General features: G+C 25.4%; 1 protein-coding gene across 1 annotated transcript in view; it reads right to left on the minus strand.

Moving 5' to 3' along the window:
• The window catches only part of LOC132949759 (neurexin 1), a 272000-nt gene that overhangs the window by 252161 nt on the left and 1244 nt on the right, over nt 1-18595 (minus strand). The gene's annotated exons all lie outside the window — the stretch shown is intronic.

An 18595-nucleotide genomic window follows, 5' to 3' on the forward strand; every position in this document is an offset into this window, starting at 1 on the left:
GACGTTGTCCTACATGCTACCTAACTAATATTAAATAAAATAGTTTTAAGATCAACATTTAAATGGTTTAAACGATCATTTATCGTGACGCGTTTATGGTGCACACTGAAGTACGTGTACACACAGATACCAATATATATATTATATTTATAAACGTATAAATTAACCCACTGCATTCATATATGAACATTGTGCAATATACTTCATGTTCAGGATGCGTAAGTATACATCGACGATTATGGGGATGACGAATTTTATCATCTCCTTTGGGTTGTACAGCCGCCGGCAAGGGACTGTTTTATTTGGAACAATCACGGATTTCTTCGTGTTAACAGTTGAGAGAAATTCTAAGCTGCATCTACCTCATGATGAGGTGAGACAAGGTGATGATTGAAAACTAGTGTCATTTTTCAGTATAAGAAGGTTACCACTGTTAAGACCATCGTGTGCTCGAAAATCGTCTCGAGTTCTAAGAACCAACCGTGGAACTATATTATAATATATAAATGACAACTGGACAAATTTTGCTAAATTATCGATAATTTATTATTAGGTGAGCACTTTGTTTTATTGTACAAAGGCGACTAATCACGTTGATGAACACAATTCTTCAGATTCTACCATTTAATGTTTATATAGGGCCGTTTCACCGTCGTGGTGCTTTCCATGTTGTTTACTATAACTATAAGAAATTAAAATCTATTTTAGTATAAATTTAAAGTATTTACATGTTATGAGTTTTACTATTGTTGAGTAAGTAAATACGAAATTGTTTAAAAGATTATTTTTAAAAAATTCCTTAATACGCAAATATGTTACTTATTGAAACACTAATATTATACATAATACAATCGAAAGAGAAAAAAAGATATTTTGGAGAAAACGACATATCCGTTTCTTGGTATCCGGTGAATTGGTCGCGAACAATTGATCGCCGGTGAATTGATCGTGGGTGAATTTATCGTGGATATAATTGGTCGCTAGGATAATTGATCGTCAAATGAACAATTTTAGTTTTTTAATTATTTTATTATAATATTAGGTATATTTCTGAGTTTTATGCTTTTAAAATTTCTCACAGTTAATTAAATTTAAAATTATAATAAATAAATAAATAATAATAATAATAAAAATAAAATAATAATAATAATAAAAATAAAATAATAATAATAATATTAATAATTATACATTTTAATTTATTTAAAGTTGGAGTTGAAGATTATGGGCTATTCCTTTTGAAAAGTCTAATTTACTCCTAGTATGATAGTCGTCACATATTTTTATAATTTTTTCTGCATGGTCTTTGTACTTCCCGTTTAACCCCCATCGTCATTCCTGCAATTAGTTGTTCTGTCTGTAACTTGATAAGGCTCTCCTCCTTTTTGAACGAATCTATACATTTCCATATAGTTGGATGACACGCGTTCAGACTAGATGCAAAGCCATTGTGCCACCCTTCAACAGAATTGTTGGTCCAGGGGATATTTTTGAAAATATATTTAAAACAGTTCCACAGCGTTAGGTTAGGTTAAAAATAAATAAGAGTATTTGAATCATCTAAAATAATAAACATAAAACTCGGATGTGTATATAATATATATTAAATATTAACTATGTAATGAGTATAATAAAATAATTAAAAAACTAAAATTGTTCGTTTGACGATCAATTATCTTAGCGACCAATTATATTCACGATAAATTCACCCGCGATCAATTCACCGGCGACCAATTCACCGGCGATCAAATGTTCGCGACCAATTCACCGCGAACCCGTTTCTTAATATATTTGGTGTGTATTTATTTAACAAATTGCGCTACCAAAAACTAGTTTTATTGTACTTACACTAAAAAAACTGGTTCATTATCTCCAAAGAAAAATTAATTTTTTCTTCTAAAACCAATATGGTTAGTAAACAGTGTTATCCATATAAAGTGTGGATGTTACTAAAAACTCCAGAGTATTACGTCTTCTTAATACAATCGGTTTCCTTTTCCTAAAATGTCTACATATACAATACAACTTGTTATCATATATTTAGCACACAAGAAATGTCTTGCACATAGCTTTCACGTCATATTATATAAACGATTAGGGTAGGAAAAGAGACTGCGAATGTTTGTGTGCATCATGCGCATGAGGTGACGAAAAAACAGTTTCCGCGACAGTAAAAAGCTTTTAACAACGGAAGAACTGTGCAAAGAAAAACTAGGTGAAATTACACTTGATTCCCGTGGTGTGTGTGTGTGTGTGTGTGAGAGAGAGAGAGAGAGAGTATTATGTGTGTGTGAGAGAGAGAGTGTTATGTGTGATGTGACGATGTGTCCGTATTGCACGCACGCATCTAGCCAAATAAACAGTTACCTAGTCTTTTTCTTTTCTTGTCTTTTTCATTTTCGTCCAATAACCATTCTATCACGTATCGCGTGTGTAATCCACGTGAAAATATTATATCCCTTGGATTATACGAATAATATTACGTAATATAATATATGGTAGATTTTTTAGCATTAAAAATAATTCAACTAGAGGGAATATATTATATTATGTAGGTAATGTAATAGTATACTATATTATGATATAATTTATAAATATTAATATATGTTGCTCATAAAATTTATTGTCAGCTAGTTCCATTAAATGTCAAATATATAGCATGGGGTGCGTTATTTTTATAGAATATGAAATATTTAAGTTGAATTTATTTTTTTTATCTTTCTAATGATTTGGTACGTTTAACTGGTTTGTAAATTACACATACATAGGCACAAACATCACCAGTATTCACAATATAATTAAAATAATCATATTATTTATTTTTATTAGATTTTATGATAATTGCTAATATGTCAACATAAAACACTACATATTTTATTTGCGTTTAAAAAAACAATCTAAACAACGATTTGTATGAAAATTATATTTCATTAACTCTATAAATTTTAAATTCTACATAAATAAAATCTAAATTTAAGAATATTTTTAATGTTTTAATTAATAGAAAAAAAACATGATAGACCTAATAAAATTATAGAACTAAACTAAATCGAAATGTTTATCTAAATTATAACAAAGATGACAACAATATGAAAATAAATAGAAATTTTAGAAATTGTATAAAAAACTCTATAATCCTATTATACTTTTTTATTTAGACTCTTATTATAAATTTAAATAAAAATAAATACTGATATTTATATATGGATGTGTACCATAATATGACGCTAGTATAATTGGTAACTTCAATAGTTAAATGTATTTTATAATATTTTATTATGATGAGGAGAAATCCCTACAGGAACAATGATCGAGTTTGGAAAATCTTCTATATACGATAATTTAAGTGCAGTAAAGTGCATCGATGGAAGTAATAAGAAACAACAGTGGATATTAATTTAAAATTACGCTTTCTGAAATGTCTTCAAAACGATTTATAACAAGCTGTTTGTTAGTTAGTGGTTTTAATTTACTTTTAAAAAAAGCTATAACTATTCTATGAGTATTGAATATGCTACACGTAATTACGGAACTTAAGAAAAAAACAACAAATATATTTTTTAGAATAAAATTGTAAAACACAATGTATCACCAAAATATTTCTCCCAATACTTAGTGTTTGACATTTAATCGTAAAATTAATAAATTACATGCTAATCATTGGTCTGGAAAATAATTTAACTTAAACTCTGATAGCCATAGATATTTTTAGCAGGAAAAAATGTATTTGTATCACAGTAAATCATCTTTTAAACTATTAGTAAAAAAATATTCAACCTGTTATAATGTAATTACCTATACTATTAGATGAAGTGACGCCTAAGTAGCTAAATATTTTAGTTTAAATTCATTCATGAATTAAATTTATAATAATTATACGTAAATGCGTACTATTCATAAAATTTTACTTGGAAGTAATATAAATACAATATATAGCAATAAAATGTATTTCTGTAAACAATTCAAACGCATATTTTAACGTCTTATTATTTCTTATTGTTCTCATAAAATTGAAAGTAAAATAGTTGAATGCATTTAAGTTATTCATATTTTATATGCGTATAAATCATAATACTCATTTATAGATGTAATTAATATAATATTATCTTTAGTTAGTTTGTTATTTCATACATTACTATGATATTTAGAATTTCATAAATGTTTATTTTATACACAATGAACTGTCAAAATAAAATTTGTAAGTAAGGTATTCCTATAGGTAAATTATATTATAAAGTAATTATGTATATATTTAAAAAGAATACTGTAAAATATAATACAATTTTTAACTAGGTATTGAAATGTTATATAGCATTTCATGATACAGTATGACCTTAATAATTAGATGATTTACGATTAAAAAATAAAACTATAAAATAGATGTAACTGCGTGTAATATTTCATCATAAGATAACAGGATTGTATAAAAATGTAAATTATCTTCCAAAAAATTTCAATAAATATTTATAAATTGTAATGAAATAAATTATAAATATAATTTTTCTTATTAATATTAACGATCACTATACAGTATCTTATACCTTTAAAAAGATACCAAAATTATATTTATTATTCTATAAAAACATATTAATAAAACTAATTAGTTATATAATCGTATTTATCAATCAATCAAATTAGTTTGATATGAAATGTAATCCAACTGTGAATTACAAAAGACGTCACTGTTTACTTATTTATGTTTTTAAATGTTTGTAAAACAATAGTTTTAAAACAAAATTGTTTCACTTTCTTAAAAATCGTAACGTAATGTTGCTTTAAAATAAGACACTTTAGTTTGATACACGTAAATTAAGTAATTGCCTTATGAACCATGTGAGTTAAGTTATAAATTATATAATTTCTATAATGTAATGTCTAATATAAAATTATGTGTAAAAGTTAATTAGACCAATTATATCGTAAAGTAACTACAAGACATTTACAATGTACGGCTACTGAAGGTATGCTTTCCTAGTAGAATTTGATGCCGGGAACAAGATGTCAGCCCTCTCCCAATCCTCCATAAGCCATATTCCAGGAATGACGTGGTTAGAAGAGGAAATTTCGAGATTCTTAGGAGTCCTATGTTTTAAATAATAAAACGATTTGCTTGCTTGTGAATTTAATATATTATTAGTTTACTGTTTTAAAACTATATTAACGTTTATCGTGTTATAATAGGATACTGGAAAATATTATTATAATAAAATAAACGCATTATACATTTATGATAGGAAAAACATGGATTTTTATGTAAATAAAGGATGTATAAATTATGTTTATAAAGTAACTAATTTTTTATAATATAATATAGTTATCTGGACAATGATTATGATAAAGTCATATTTTAAATGACTGGGAAAGGTCAATGAAAATTAATAACTCATTATAATGTATCAATTTAACAATATTTAATATACTTGGTTTTTTTTTATGTTAACTGTTTGGAGCAGTAACATTAAAAAACAAATTTTAGAATACATAAATATTAAAAATATTTATGATCAAATTAAGGTATAAGACATATTATAATTTTATTGGTCGAACGCAATGAGCGTCCGTGTACGCAGGGATGTCATACTTTTAAAAAAATAGCAAAAAGTGTTTGACTCTAACATTTTACAGGAGTTGACTCGACGGTGTCGTGCAAGGACCATACCGATTGGTTAGCAACGTGGTCGGATGTCGGTTATAACATCCTGGACCGTGACTCCCACAGATCCATATTATGGGCGACCAGATAGATGTCACAACCGATATCAAGTTAATACCCACGATACCAACCACGATACCAACCACGATACCAACCACGATACCAACCACGATACCAACCACGATACCAACCACGACACCTAACCACACGATCATATATCTAAATTTTGAATGTGTCAGACCATTCAAATATAATATTATGTATAACGATTGAACAGCGCAAAATAATGTATCAGTAAACAGAAAACATTTATACACATAACTTATGGTAATATATATATAAGTTATTATTAAAATTATGAGCATGTAATTTTTTTAATTTAAATTTATGATTATTCCATTCAAAACAAAACATAAGATAATAGTGATCTACAGTGTTTTAAAACATTCTCATTTGTTTATTCCAATTTAATACGTAATAATATGTTACCATTAGTATTTTATAAATACACCTATGCCAATAAAATATTTTGTTACGTCATTAAAATAAAAAAAACTTTTATTGAACTTTTTAAATACCTTCATATAATATCTAATAATAAATGGTAAATTATTTAAAAGTTAAGATGCAGAATTTAAATATTTTGCATATTTTCTTTTCGTTGTAATCTCAATATTATATTGAATTCAAATGGACTTTTGTTTATAAAATAACTAAAAGTATATAAATTTTGTTTTACATATTTTAGCATATTTCTGAGTTTCCATGTATTGAAGGCTTATCTTAAAGTATTTGAATATTTTGTTATATATTTTAAAGGTTTGGAATAAACTCCTCTTTTAAACTTGATTTGAATGTAAATTTATAATAGTTTATTTTTTAGTTAGAAATTTAGTAAAACTTTCTTCGTTCATAAGTACTTAGTATTTCTCACATAATGAATATAACTGTACGTAAAATAACTTTTATTACAATTTAAAACACTATTCATTTTTTCTTTTTCTTTTTCAATGTCATAAAAAACAAGACTATTATAAAAAATATTTTATCTTTGATTACTCTTGTTTCTAACCGTTATTGTTTTATCAATACATTTTAAAAACAATTTCACTTAATACTTATTGTAAAATCTAATTAATATGTTTGAGTACCAATAAGTGAAATGCACGAGTATTAGGATAATTCATCGACGATTCACTTTAAACATTAATTTACTTATAACACTTATAACATTAAAATGTATAAATATGGAACTATTAAAATCTTGCATAATACTCAAATATAAATCTTAAATTCTTATAAATCTATTAAATTAATTATAACAAATATTAAACTAAAGACAGTTCAAATTTAACTGCAGGGCTTGAAACCGTTATTAATTTAATCGGTTACCACTTATGCGGTAACCGAAAATTTTTTAAATACTGGTCACTGGTTTTATACTGGTCCTGTTATTAGCGGTAACCAATTATCGGTACTATATTCAAAATTACAGGTTACTGTTAAGTGATAACAGTTTCCAAAAAATGTCGGTTACCGGTAACAGATTGAATACCGGTTTTCTAAAAAAAAAAAATGTACTACACCTTTGTGCCCGTATACTTAAAACAATATTCGTGTTGTTATAGGAATTTAAGCTATTTTTAGATTTCCCAGTACAATATACTATGAGGGAGACCGGGACTATCGACAATCGAGTACCTTCATTACCAACTAACGATATTTTATGTTATAGGTACATAGGAAATAGAAATGTAGAATACCCATTATTTGAATGATTATTACAAGAATTTAAACTAGAGAAAAAAAATGAAGATATAATAGTATGATTTAAGAATAGTTTTAAGAAGTTATTATTTATTAAACCATTAGTAGCTAAAATAAATTAAACATAATATTATTATAGTTCATACGTAACGGTAGTCAGTATTTATAAATACCGATAATCGGATCTTAACTGGTTAAAACATATTACGTTATTATAACGTTTTATGTTAGCTGAAAAATTGTCACGGTAACCGGTAACCGATAACCGGGAGTACAAATAGGTTTATAATAACGGTAACCGATTATAGGTTCCCCAAATTTCCGGGAAATTACCAGTTTTCGGTAAAAACCGGTAACTGGTTTCAAGCCCTGAATTTAAGTAAGAATATAATTGTACAATAAAGAGAAACCCTTTAAGGCCTGAATTTAAAATACACAGAGGCTATTACACTCATAGAGCGGATAAAGAATGGAAAATCAAAAATAAAAATGTAAATTTCAGAATAATGACTTATAAACTCGTATCTTATCTATCAAAATGTTTATGTGTAAATAAATCTAAAATATAGTTATACAACAAATGTGATGGCTTATTATATAAAACCATATAAAATATAGAAAAAGCATTCGTGGTAAAAACGTATAAATACGTCAGTGCTCCCATGGCAAAATTTTAAAAACGCATACTTCGCCATTGCTTATCAAAGGAGAAAACAGTCTGGAACAGTGTAAATAAGATTCAATTATTGTAGTCTACACCATTGTTACGGTACATTTTTCTTAGAAATGCTCAATTATATCAATTTAACTTCTGATTAAACTACTCTTTAGTAAAACCAAAAAATGTGTGTCCATTAAATATATCATAAAAAGCGCAAGTTTAAACATATACCTAGCTAAATGTTTATTAAATCTAAAAGATTTATATCTACTTATAAGTGGTCATTGATAATAAAAAATCATTGTAAATTAATAAAGTATATTATCAATTTGTCAGCATAGATATATACAAATAATATGGTTTGGTTAGGGTTAAAATGAATTAAGTAAGTAAAAAAAAGGGAAATTATAAAATGTATGTACAATACATATAGAATATTTTATTTTTATTTGAAGCCAGAACAACATAGTTTGTTAACTATACTATAATATACCACAGTAATTAAATATATTGTATCTGGTAATTTTGTAACACGGCGCTCTGTATATGCAATTTCACTACTTACAAACAAAAACCATCATATTAATCGTTATTTCGTAGCTACAATTAATATTTTAACTTATACCAGATTTTTCATATCCAAATACGTACCAACTCTTGTTTCTAGACAATCTTAAGTAGAATTGTATACGTAAAATAAATAAATAATTGAATCGTTTGGCTTGAGGGTGATATGAAAAATACGTGTTGGGATTAGCATATTTTAGAGATACGGTTGATAGGTAATTAAATAAAATTTCATTTCTGATTAAGTTAGTTAATTTATGTAAGTAGTGTTGAACCAGATAATTATTTTATACATATATTAAATATTCTATGTCAAAGATGATACATGCTTGATACGATAAGTGTAAGGCTACATAATATATTATTATATAGGATAGGTAAATTGCAGGTGTATTTGGCGATATTTTTAAATAATTACACAACAATCTAAAATCTTCATTATCCAATATTGAGAAGTACAGAATACAGATACAACATAGAAACATCAAGAGAAAAAAAATTTTAAATACAATGAAACTTTGTAAAAAACTAAAAGATTAAGGTAAAAAACAAATTGTAGTTCGCAAAATTTTCGATGTTAAAAATTCTAAAAAAAATAATTAAAACTGTATTTAATACGCTTTCACCTAAATTAGTTTTTCTTTAAAAATAATAAGTGTTTTTTTTTTTAAATAAATATCATCTAGTGAATAATTTCGATGAGCATTTGTAAATTTTTCATTCATACAAAACATTTTTTTAGCATCTACATTCTACAACGCCACTTAAAGTGAATTTGTTTAAAAACAACATTATTTCCAGGTTTTCCAATTTATTAGCCATCTACTAAACGCTTAGACAGCAGTAACTGCTGTCTTTAAAATGTGCATGTTGTCCTAATTTCATTCCAAACTCTTTTATAGTTGATCCTTTTCCCGTAGAATGATTCCATTAGTTGGAATTTTTCGTGAAGACATTTCTGAAATCATTTTGATAAACTAAATTCTAAAAATGGGTATTCACCTAGTTTAAATTTATTTTCAATAGTATTAATACTATATAATATACAGTATTAAACTGCATTTTTAATGTAAAATGCATGATATCAATAATACAACTAACTAATTTTCGAGTAACACGATTATTATAACATTAATTGGTATGGAAACAATCATGAAGATTTTCGTTGACTTTTGTTGAATCTGTATCGAGATCCGATGGCATTTCTTGACTGATATAAGATTAATTATTAATAAAAAATTAGAGTTGTATACATTAGTGTGTCATTATTTTTAAGATGTAGCAACCTTTGATTTTTAAATTAAACATTGAAACTCAAATTCACCAGCAAGATGAATACCAGTTACTAAAACTTGGTTTATAATATACAAAAATTTAATTTTTGACAAGATTTCGTTCAGTTATTGTTTTAACATATGCATTTTTTTGATAAATTAAAAATTCCTTCAAAAATAAAACAACAATATTTTCATGGATTTTTGATAATACACAAAATACAACTAATAATAATTTTCTTATTTAAACTGTTTCATTTATATAATATAATATACAAATATGTGTTCCATTAAGATATGTCATACTATAAATATTTGTTTTCTCTATTAATATATTCTTACGTTACTATAATATTTAACTTTTTAATCCATACGAATACAATCAAAGCTATCTAGTATATTTACTTGAATACGTTGAATAGTGATAAACAAATTACAAATTACTGGATGAAAATATAATGAAGGTAACAAATCAAAATAGTGTTAATATGATAGAATTAGTAAAACATTAAGGAGTTACAGTTTAAAAAAATAGAATGAAACGATGAATGCTAACAATGACAATAAATATTGTATTAAGTATTTAAATTGAAAAATAAATTTAAATCTAAAAAAGTTAAATATTATTTTAATTTTGAAAACTCGTTATAATTAAAATATAATGTAAAAACAAACATAGGTAGAAACTTTCCGTATAATTGTATTTTTATCTTAAATAGTCATTTACATTTTGTAAATTTTATTTGAACAAATTAATTTTATTATAATAACTATTTTATTCGTTTTCCCATTGTATAATAATTTAAAATCAAATAGTTATTCTTATAAATTCTTATTTTATTTGAAATAAAGTACTTTAAACTCTGAACAGGTTTCTTATGACAAATACGTTACTTAGTACAGCCTTAACAATGGGAAGCAAATAAACTGTATTAACATAAGATCAATATCATTATTAGGTACCTTCATTATTTATTCATTGTTGAATTATTATAAACAATACACAAATATGTCGAGATTAGATATTGTATTAAAACAAACAATTTTCACCTTTAAAAAAATGTCTCACTTTTAAAACCAAATATAATTTTATAACTAGTATCAGAATATTGGTTTTTATGTTTAACTGTTGACACTGAATTAGTTTATAATAAAATATATTTGTTTATATAATTTTATGACATATTATAAAGTTTTAAAATAATCATAATATATAGTTTAATATATTTAAAACAAAATCATAAATTAATTAATTCCGATCACAAGCAGAATAATTGTTATACATAGATTAGGTTTAGGTAAGTAACTATACATTATACATGTAACGAATAATGCTTAAAATAACTAAGTAAAGAAAAGTTGATATAGATATTTTTAATCTCAGTTACAGTACTTTTATTTAATTAAAAAATTATAAAAAGGTAAACAAATATATTTTAAAAGTTTACTCCTCGTCTAGTTTTGGCCTTACGTACTTGTTTTACTTGTTATACTTAGAAAAAAATTCAAATTTCAAATGCGATGTGAAACATTATATACCTATAATATGCAGATGCGTAAAACATATAACTTATATTATAGGTAATGATAAACACTAGTTTTGTCTGAATTAGAAATTTACGATCATCGATGTTCTAGCACTATGTTAACAACACTAACCTTTCTGATGGGTTCAAAACCTGAAGATTCGTGTAGAATTAATTTCACATTTACCACTGCTATAGTCATGATATAATTTCACAAAGTGTTTAGGTTGTGAAAATGGATTAGCCATGCGAGGCGGAGATATTGTATCGAGAGCAAGACAGGTAGTACCGGTATCATAATGGTTATAAATTATAATGAATAGTATAATATTGATAAATCAATCGAGTTAATATGGATACTGTAAATCCGCGTTCAACATTGTATTTTATAACAGATATAAATACTCAGAACTACTAGTTTTGAAAACAGTGGTAAAGAAAGCAATACATTATAATATTTTCAATACCAACAATATTACCTGCCCAAAACTATAAGTAAAATTATATGGATTTACGAAATTGTATAATAAATTGGTGGAAGTATTTACCTCACTGCGATCGACGTTTAATTATATTTATAACTTTCTCCTATTTGTCTTAAAATCATTGTATACCGCAATAAATCACATATTATCTATAAACATACTATATATTATAGTAATCTAATTAATTTTACATAATATAATATTATCTTTAATTAAGATAATTAAAATTATCGATTTCAAGCATATTTTGAGTGGTTTTTTTCATGGTTTAAGAAAAATCATAGTCAAATAAAAATTCTATTTAGGATTTAAGAGTTCTAAATTCAAATTATTTTTTTGCATATTTTAAGGTTGATGCTAGTTAGCCATTATCTAATTTTTTAGAAAATATATTTTTAGAAATAAATATAATATAAGTAAGTACACCTTTTTAAATATTTAGAAAAAAAAAAAATTTTAATTTAAATTCAGAGTCAAGTCTTCAACATGAAATGTATAATAAAATGCTCTTATATCTTATTTTGTCAGCATATTTCCCTCAAGCCATAAGTACTACTGTTGGGTAGTTCCTTAAAATCATGTTAATTCACGATAAAATCACATAAACACCGCATATATGCCTATTGTAAAAAACCTTACAGATCGTATATTTTCTAAATAAATGTTAAAAAAAAAAAAAAAATATCTTATTTTGTCAGCATATTTAATGTTTAATTTACGTGATGTATAGTACCTACCTACGCCACGTATCATACGCACATGTGTTTTTTGATTTACATTGTTCAATTGCATACCTACACACTGGTGTCGTAATACGAACGTATCATTAAATAATTGGTAATTGGTAGTATTCCCTACGATATGGTTTGCGCTTTGTATTTTTCGATGATAACTAAGAATTATAACGATAACATTCTGTAACTGCATAATAATTTTGTTATATTTAAATCAATTACGAAATATTACTTACACTTTTGTATAATGAAATAGTAAAATATGTAAATTTTTTAGAGCAAGAAGTTCCTATCTCTAGACTAATTTTATTTAAAAAAAATATATAACCAAAATTGTATTTATACAGTTTTAGCGTTAGGTGTTTATATAGTTGACCACTATGCATTTTAGTTGTAAATTATTTACTGATTGATACAAGTGGATTCAAAAATCACTATATAGTTACTAAAATAATAATGTAATGAGAATATTGTTAATATTATCTGGTATATCAGAATATCGATATATTTGTATTGTCTTAACCTTACCAGTTTTTTTTTTTTTACTGACCTACCTACTATTTTTTTTAATCAAATTTTTTAAAACTTAAAATGGGAATAAAATGTAATAATGATAGTAAAAAACAAAATTTTAGAGAAAAATTAATACATAATTCTAAACTGCCTTAAAATAGTGTTGTATAATAATCTTTTCGAAAGTTAAACTTCTAGACTATTACCGTCAACGTCTAAAAATCACGTTTAAATAAAAATAACATTTTCATTATTACCCATACAAGTTTAAAAAGATAAATTTATCATTCTGTCATTTCCAACCTTAATACATCAATGCGAATTTTAAATAATGATGATATCAATAGTTTAAATAAATGTTTGAATATAATATATATATATGAATATATTTGTTTATATTTTTTAAAAACCCATTATTAATGATGATTTGATATATGCACATGGGATATGAATATATAACAAATATCGTGACTGAAATGATACATCACATTAATCAAGTTTGTCGGCTGAATAAGAGCAATATTCAAACTAAATATTTTTATATGAAATAAAAAATAAACATACTGCAGTGGCGTATTAAATATTTTTAAAAACTGTTATAAAGAATTTCATTACTATCTATTCATTGAAAAAAATTTATGTTATTATATAAACAAATACAACTATAATTATTTCAGTTATATTCCCAAACGATAAGAATCGTTTATAGTTTAATAGATGATATTTTGTTCCATATTATATTTTATTGTATTTCAGTATTTCTTCATCAAAATAATATCAGTATTTATAATATATATTGCCATATTATTACATACAGTGTTAATACTTATTGAGATAACTATGGTGTCAGTTCTCTCAATAGATTCCTTACCTAGCTAAATTAAATTTGAAATTTAAATCGAACTCAGTAAAACAATAGTTTTTCATGAATAACATTCATATTTTTACTAAAAGGTATCTATCGAGGGCGTGTGTACCCAGTAACCAAATTGCACCTATGCCAAATTGAATTTATTATAATATTTTTATAATTTTGAGACATAATATATAAAGACTTTTAAAATTTTTAAAAATCACGAATTTGGCCAATTATTTAACTTAAGTTATTCCCAAAATAAATAATTATTAAAAATCTTAAAATTTACACCATATGCATACATTTCAATAATATAGTAAGTACTAACTATGAATTTTTTTAATATTTTATTTTATTTTTTTGCAATTTTGGTTGATTTATAGAAATAATATAGTTTGAGGATTTTAAGGTATAAAATAAGTGGTTTTATATTTTTTGTTCTGAGCATTTAATATTAAGTTAAAAATTACTTGAATTTAACTGTGCCTATTCCAATGATCCAATACCTAATCTAAAAAGATAATAATTATTATAGAACATATTATATAATATGTAGATAAATATAGATAATAAATATTATATAAATAATTCAGTTATCAGTCTTAGTATTATTAACACGTACATCAAATAAAATAGTATAGGTGGTTCTTCTGATATAGTTCTTAAACACAATAATTATATTAATTTCAATAAATGTATTTTTATTTATATTGATTTTGTTATAAATATTACTATAAAATGTTTTTCTGTTATAATGATTTTAACAATAGGATATTTAACTAAAAACTGTATTTTTAAACATTTAGATTTTTTACTCACAACCTATACATTTAACGAATAGGTAGGTAGGTACTAAGTATCGAAACAATTAGTTTTAATTTGTATATTTATAAGCTAAACACCAGGTAAAAATACTTATTAAGTAGATTTTGGTAATTTATTTTAAAAACTTTTTTCATACACATATTAATAAGACATGCATGAATTTTAAAAATTGTACTTAAAATTGATTAAATACAATTTATAATTTTAAATACTACTTTTGTCTAAAATTACAATAGAACATTTGCGCTAATTTTGAATAAACCTGGAAATTGAGTGATATCAGCTAACATCATCCTATTATATCGTAAAATTGAATAAGCCATTTATGCAAATAAAAATTATATTTTGATATATCAGAGGTTTTTACTATTTTTTAGCATAGTGCACTTATTATATTGGTATGTTATATTAGACATATTTATAATCGTCAGAATACCGACATATTATTTGGTTTGACTGCCAGTCCGTGAACGAAATGATATACCTACCTAGTATAGTATAAGACACTTTTACGAATTAAGGTAATATATCACAACAATTCGCTTACCTAGGTATCACTGGCTTATAAATGAACCGATAATAATATGCCATAATAGTTTATAGTGGTCTACTAAAAAGTTGTCACACATCACGTTATACGATTATAGCTGGATTTCCTCAATCCTACCCATATCATTTATACAATGCAAATGCATAAAGTTCTAAATTCTGAATACAATTTTAGATGCATAATATACCATATTTTCTTACAAGAAACCTGTGGGTAATTTAGGATACTTTGTGCGTTCTTCCTTGACGTAACCCTAGGGAAACAGGCGCACATATTATCGTCGGTCCTGAAATGATCAAAATTTGTTTCAACCCTACACAGCACTTTACACAACTTTACGCAACGTGAAATGATTGGTTATAGATCGAAATTCGTGTCCTAAATTTTATTTCAAATTGCATTGCACTGTCCAATAATTATATACACACGCACTTGATAAAATGAAAAAAGAAAAACCGAAAACCTGATTAAACTTGATGGTGGAGACTGACACGGAGAAAACGAACGTTTTATTAGACTACGGACAGAATGAACTTGGCTACTCAGTCATTGTGAGTAGGTACCGTTGACAACGCTTATTACCACGGTCGGACCATGTGGGATTAGAACCTCATCAGATTTCAGTATTTCAGCGAATAGAGGTTTTGGATAAGTATTTGTAAAGTTATTTAAACCAGAAGATTACGTGTCTGGGACTTGTGGCTCGGAATGGTAGGATGAAAACTAGACACATTTATTATTTAGTGTAGACTCTCCGAGTACAATTTTAAATTTTAGGCTTTTTAAAAATTCACGTATATCGAGTTGGTACTTCCCAAATCCCAGTACTTTCTGTTAATTATTGGAAAATTTACTTTTTTTTTTTTAAATCAAATTTATTTGATAAAATTGATATTTTGTTTTCGTTATAAATTGTAATTTAAAAATGAAAAACCACCGAGACTTGAATTTTTCACAAAATATTGATATTAACATTTTCTAAAAATTATGATATAAATGTCAAAATATATTCTCACTATCTGTGCAGTTTATAGGAATTAAAATTTTTCCGTTCATACTTGATACACATTTTTAGACTAGGTCAAAAAGCTTTTAAAATGGAACAAAGATCCTACATAAGTTAATCTTATAGTAATTTTAAAAACAATTAAAATATATTTTCACGACTTTTTTATGATGTATATCCCCGTTTTAATTTATTTACAATTTACATAATGTGTGTGTGTCTATACTGTTTAGGCATGGGAAATTTAAGTAATGCCTTGTTAAAATAGTCACGTGACATATAAATACAGGTAGTACATAGTTCACGATCGTATTTTTCATTGTATATAGAATTTTATAGTTATCCAAATATTCTATACATTGATCACGTAACTAGGTGTGCATCGTTATTTTATTACTACGGCCGACAATGGAATATTTGGGGAATGTACGAATTCGGTGGGTCGAATGACAAAAGAGCCCAGAGTATAGTATTATCTTTGGATAACGGTGCATGTATATCACTCATTCACTCCAATATAATATAATTTGAAAGAGTGTTTTCGATCAAGATATACGCGCACTACGTATGTTTTTTTTTTTTAGAATATATAAATTTTGATAATTTGACGTATGTATTTCATTGCACATACATGCTGTGTCACAATATTATTTTATATTTAAGTTTATCAAAAAAAAAAAAATTTTAAGAACTAATGATATTTTGTTTAATATTATTGTGAATTAACAATTACATAAATATAATAATTTTCCTATATGGTATCTATATACACATCTTGTAATTTTCCAATATAATTATTTCCAACTTTGAACTTTGTTTTCTAAATATTATTGTAGTCAAACTTTTGTTCTTGTCAACATAATAATATATAGTATCTACCGACCTGTAGATTATATGGATCGTGCATAATACGCTCTGTGAATCATCTATATATCAGGTACATATTATAGTTGTCTAAGCATATTATTGTTTTTAAGATACCTATTAGAAATTGATAGATCACAATAAAGTATTATAAAGGCAAATGGGAAAATATAAAAACATTTGAATAATAAAACGATGATTACAATATGACGTACGTTTATAATAACGTAATAGTAATAATTAATTATTATAAAAACAAACTTTGTTTTAACTATTAAATAATCACACAGAAAGTTTATTCAACGTCGGATTATCAAGATTTTACTGCACCAGTTTTCAAATACTTTTCGGGAAACGCAAAATGATTCATTAAACGGTTTGGTCTAATCTGGACGTGCATTCCTCCAATGAATTCTACCACGCACACTTATGCATACCTTATACAAAATTATCTATTTAGTATTTTCTGCTGTACATTTATGGGTATATTTTAGCTATAATATAACTCACTTAGTAACATTGTATTACGCGTTTATACGTGTCAATCGGTTAGTAGTGTTGATACAATTGAAAAATTAATGTATACATTTCATTTTGTTTATACTTTGTACTCGCAGAGTATCGTGTTTGAAACTACATTACTGTTACTACAAAACTTGTTAACTTATAAATCTCGCCTAAATTTACATTGTTGGAAATTCAAATCCAGTAAAACTATTTTAGGGCTTATTTTGTCCATAATTTGTTATGAAAAATATCAAAATTAGTAGGTAAAACATAAATACACTTTTGTACTCGAGATCCATTTCTTTGGTACGATATACTTTCATACGTACTGAATGAAAGTGGAAAAAACTAGTTGTAGTAAAACTACTAGGTAGATATAATTATACTATTATACTTTACAATTATGATTATGATTTCAATCAAATTTTACAACTAACAACCGCAATTACGATAAACAATGATTTATTATTGTTAAACTTTCATTATGTTAATGTAAAAAATAATCGAAATAGGTACCTCACTGTTACCAAACTAAATAATATAACCTAATTGCTTGCATATATCGTGGACCATTGTAGGTACGCTGTATCATAATATTATGCGATAATATGTCGAAAAAAATTAAATTCCAATGACAATTATATGGATACGTATTAATTGTATTAATATTGTATATAAACGTAACGTATAAAAATAAAAACACGAACATAATATATTTTAAATCACAAAAACTGTGTTCAAATAAAATGCCAAACCATTGGTCAATAAGTAACGAAATTTTCCATCCAATGGTTGACATTTTATATTTCT

This window comes from Metopolophium dirhodum, chromosome 1, assembly GCF_019925205.1.
Source record: "Metopolophium dirhodum isolate CAU chromosome 1, ASM1992520v1, whole genome shotgun sequence".
Classification (NCBI taxonomy): Eukaryota; Metazoa; Arthropoda; class Insecta; order Hemiptera; family Aphididae; genus Metopolophium; species Metopolophium dirhodum.